Raw genomic sequence first — 5,077 nt, 5'->3', positions numbered from 1 at the left:
GACTCCCATCTTCGAATCCACTCTAAGTTTGGCTCCGAGGCAGAGGAGTGGCAATGGGGGCTAACGCTGCACACAACTAGGAAGGGTCTGAGGTCAGATTTGAACCCGGGACCTCCCATTTCCAGGTCTGGATCTCTCTTTACTGAGCCAGCCAGCTGCCCGCCATGAGCATATGTTGTAATGGAGAAACCCCCCAGGCCCGGCCCGCAGAGGGTCCCCAGAAAGCAGCGGCGGGTCCCCGAGGAGGACACGCGTGGTGGGCCTGTGAGGAGAGTGTCCAGGAAGCTGCGGTCGGGCAGGAGCTGAGGCCAGAGAGGCCGCTGGTCCTCCTGGGAGCAGGAAGATCCAAGGGCGAAGGTGGCCGAGGTCACAGGGGAGCCGGGCCAGGCCTGCTTTCTGGCTCTGACCACGCTCATGCCCTTTAACGGGGTCCTGGACAAAGGCGGGAGGCGTGTCCACCCTCGACGCTTCCAGGGATCTGGGACCTCACTGGGGGGGCAGATGAAGGCCCCGCAGGCCTGCCCATCCCGCCTGGTTCCCAGCAGAGGACCCACCCAGCGGGCCAGGGTCCCGGGGGCAGCCCTTCACTTCACAGCTGAGTAGGACGGAGCCTGGCAGCTGGGAAGTATCTGTGGCAGAATTCAAACCCAGATCTTCCTGACTGCAAGCCCATATGCTCTCCCACAAGGCTGCTCTCCAGCCTCAGCAGACTCTCAGAGGCCGGCTCTGCCTTAGCCTCAGGCTAGGTCCAGCCCCAACTTCGGGGCCCACCTTCTTCCAGGGTGATCTTTTGTCTTGGCGCAGTGCCCTGGGCACCGCCTGGCACGCAGCGGGTGAGGCAGACGTGCTTCTGGGTTCTGTTTGGTTCTACACACGGCCTCGGACACGCCAGCTCCTGGAGGGCACCAGAGACTCTCAAGGAGAGGAATGGTGCGCTCAGAGGCCGTGGAAGGCGGCAATATGAAGAGTCCTTCAAAGGTGGGCAAGATCGAAGGCGGGGCGCAGTGAAGAGACAATCCCAGCTGGGGCCGCTAGTTGGCACAGTGGATAGAGCTCCAGGCCTGGAGTCGTGAGGTCCTGGGTTCAAATCTGCCCTCAGATACTTCTGGGAGGAAGAGAGAGAGAGAAAGAGGCAGAGACAGACAGAGAGACAGACAGAGAGACAGAGGCAGAGGCAGACAGACAGACAGACAGAGGCAGAGAACAATCACAGGTGAGAGTCGCCTGTGGTGACGATGGAGAGGAACAGGCGGATGGGAGGCGGAGGAGGAAGGATGCTCACGAGGCTACACGAGGTGGAGACTCCGTCCGAGGTGTCGAGGGCAGCCGAGGGGAGCTCTGGGCAAGGCAGCCTCTTTTTACCTCTCGGCTCAGCGTCTCGCTGGGGTTCAGGCCTTTTCCAGGCGTTCACAACTCTTGGTGACCCCTTTTGGAGGTTTCTCGGCAAAGACAACGGAGGCTTCGCCATTTCTTTCTCCAGCTTACTGGACATTTGAGGAAACCGAGTCAAGCAGGATTCCGTCACTTGCCCGGGCTCACACAGCTGGGAAGTGTCTGAGGCCAGGCTTGAACTTGGGAAGGGGCGCCTTTCCTGAGTCCAGGCCCCCCGGCTGCCCTCCAGCACACAGAAGAGACGCGCCCAGCACAGAGCCCCGGAGAGGCCGTACGTGGAGCAAAGGCAATGGGGGTGACGCAGGAAGAAGTCTGAGGCCTGGTTGCCCTCCCTCTGGGGTCCTTCCTGAAAGGAAGGGATGGAAAGAGAGGCCGGGGCGCCCGCTGGGGTCTGAGCCGAGGGGCAGCCGTGGGAGGGGCCGCTCCCTGGTCTGGAGCCCGACCTCCCGGGGCAGCCCAGGGCCTCGTCTCCACCGGTCCACTCCCTGCCCCGATGGCCCCCACCGCCACGTCTGGGCACAGGCTGTGTTCTGTGCTCAGTGTTGGGGAGCCCGGGGAGGGGGCCTCACTAAGCTCTGTGCCGCTGGCTGTCTGGGGCTCCTCTTGGCCACAGCCTGTGGACCCTCCACGACTCCGGCCAGGGCCCTCCCGAGCCCCTGCCTGGATTTCATGGCAAAACGGGGCCCCATGCAGGTCCCTGTGGTCTTCCGCCCGGCCACAGACTGGAGGCTAAAAGGGACACAAGTGAGGGGCTCCCGGCAGGGTCTCTAGTCCAGCCTGCCAGACCTTTGGCCTCTAGTCCAGCCCGCCAGACCTCCCTGCAGGGCTGGGCCTCTCTGGAGAGGCTCCTCCAAAGCCTCCACCTTTAAACCCTTCTGGGAGGGAACCTCGCCTGAAAACAAAGGAAGCCTCCCTGATAAGAGCTCTAGGCTGGTGGGCCTACCAGGCGGGGCCCAGAACAAACAAAGGGCATCCTGGGGCCAGCCTGGAAGAGGAGGAGAAGGCCCTGCTCCTGGCACCAGCACTGATATCTCCTCCTTGGGGCGCCATGCCAGGAGGCTTGTGCCCAGCGTGAAGCCTGGAGTTCCACCCCCATCTACAAATAGGAGTCGGATCTCAGCAGACTCTGGGCCTCCAGGAGAGGCAGGAGGCTGGGGTGGGGGCAGCGTCCTGGGAGCTGGACTCTGCCCTTCTCCCCAAGCCCTGCCCGCCTCTCGATCTCGGATCTCTGCGTACTGTGCGAGGCGTCTTCATCTTCTCCCATCAGACCTGAGAGGCAGGCTGGCCACTCTCCCAGCCTGCATTAGGGACGGTGAATATTTCATGAGGCCATTTTTAGAAACAGAAACATAAAAAATGGAAGGAGCCCTGGCTGCGGTCTGCTTCGGCCACACCACAGGGCCTGGCTGCGGTCTGCTTCGGCCACATCACGGGGCCTGGCTGCGGTCTGCTTCGGCCACACCACGGGCCCTGGCTGCGGTCTGCTTCGGGGCCGGAGACCTCTGCTGGGAGAGGTGGGGAGGGGACATCAGGTGAGCCGTGGTCCCCAGCCCGCGCCCCCTTACTGAGGGATGTGCCACAAGCCTCCCGGGCCACGCAGAACAAGTTCGGTCATCTTCCAGGAACAGCCTTTTTGTCCTGGAAGAAAGCTGGCCTCCCACAAGCCTTGTCCGGGCTCCTGGTCCGAGGATGCCCCGATTCTTCAATGGCTTCAGCTCTGGAGATCCCCCTTGGAGCCCTGAGGCCCGAGTGGTGCTGAGCCCCTGAGCTTTGCCCTCCAACGAAGGCCAGGAAGACAGCTTTGCTCCACCCTCGAGGCTCATCCTCTGCTGGACCGAATGTTCTTAGGGTTCCATTAGACGGGGGGGCCTCTCGGGGGCAGGGACTGCCCCTTCAGCGCTTGGCCTGGTATACGCCGGATGGCCTGTGGGGTACTCCAGGAGAACCAGCACGGCTGGGGTGAGGGCAGCTGTCCGGCTGCCCCCAGCTCTCCTCCGGAGCTCCGAGAAGCTGGAGCATGGGCGGCGGCCACACACCAGTAAAACCATCTTGGCGGGGGCGCTAAACGAGGCTTAGGGGAACCCCCGGGCCCCAGACCCATCTGTGAGGGAGGGGGTGTCTACCCCAAGCCTGGGAAGACTTGTGTCCTCCACTCGGGGTGACCATTCGCACGCTAGTCAAGCCCTTCTCGGCATTCCCGCAGAATTCCCAGATGCCCCCGACCGCCCATCGCCTCCTGGCTCTTCCTGCCCGTCTCATAGGACCCTAACAGGCAGCTGCCTGGTGGCCTTTGATGGCCCCCAGGCCCTCTTCCCTACTTCAGCCACTCTCCTCCTTTCCCCCCTTGACCTGTCAGGGATTCTCTTGAATCTCCCTCCAACAGGGGCCTCCACTTCCTCTCCTCTCTCTTCTTAGCTCCTCACAGTCCTCCTTTTGACCTCATCCTTCCATAAAACTGCTCTCTCCAAAGTCCCTCATCACTCCATGGTTGCCAAACTCAGCCTTCATAAGCAGCGCCCTCCTCCCTTCCCAGTCTCCTCACAGCTCACTTCCCTACAAGTACTCTTTTGCCCGGTGACCCTGGCCTCCTGCAGGGGCCGCAAACAAGCCCCTCCATCTCTCAGCCGGGCATTCCCTCTGACGCTTCCCCCTGCCTGAAATACCCCCCTTCTCCCTCCTCTTCTCTGAAGACTGACCCTGGCTTAAGGCCCACCTGAAATCTCCCTCTCAGTTGAGCGCCTCCCTCTGTCCGTAATTTCCTATTTAGCCCGTGGATAACTCGCTTGTATGTCTGGGTTTGCCCGTTGTCAACCCCGCCGGACTGTAAGCTCTTTGAGGGCAGGGACTGCCTTTTGCCTCTTTGTGTCCCCAGTGCCTGGCGCAGTGCCTGGCGCAGTGCCTGGCGCAGGGGCTTAATCGATGTCGATTGATTGCTTCTCAGCCCTCAGAATTCAGCCTTCTGCGCACCGTCCCTCCCAGCTGCCTCAACATACCATTGTTCATGAAGGCCAATTTCCAGTTGTTGAAAATAGATTTTTTTCTTTTTCTGTTATAAATAGACCAGCTAAGAGCGACTTTTTAAAAAATTGGGGGACCGAGATCTAGCGGAGGGATCCCATTATCAAAAGGTAAGAGCTACCGCTGTTTTGGTGACCCGATGATACCGCTGGAGCCTGCTGGAGGGGGCTGCTCCCTTCCCCCTCTCCATGAGCCCCCGAGGACATTTCTCACAACATCTGCCCCTCTGACCAATGAGGGCGCTTCCTCCCTCCCTGGCTGGGCTAAGGCCGCGGGAGCCGCGCAGGGTGGGCACTCGGGCTCTAAAAGGGTCGCCATCCCTGCCCTGCCGAGCCTCTTGTCACAAACTGCCGCCATGTTCTCTAGCCTGCCCGCAGCCCCAGCTCTGCCAGCCCCGGGCTTTGCACTTCTTTGCCAGGCTACGGGCGGAAGACGACATCTTGCTTTAACTTCCGTTTCTCACAGAATTAAGATGTTTGAATCTTGGCAAATAGACGATTCAGAATTTGTACTTTTTCCTTCAGAAACCATCTGTCTGTGTCCTTGGACCTTTGCTGTGCGGTGGCTATAGATTATGACTTTGGTTCGGCTTTTTTTTATATAGTATGTATTACATATTAGATATACGATTCATCGCATGAGTCTGATGCTCTTTATTCTTTTTGAA

The sequence above is a fragment of the Gracilinanus agilis genome, chromosome 1 (assembly GCF_016433145.1).
Source record: "Gracilinanus agilis isolate LMUSP501 chromosome 1, AgileGrace, whole genome shotgun sequence".
In the NCBI taxonomy this organism is placed as follows: Eukaryota; Metazoa; Chordata; class Mammalia; order Didelphimorphia; family Didelphidae; genus Gracilinanus; species Gracilinanus agilis.
This window is presented reverse-complemented; position numbering follows the sequence as displayed.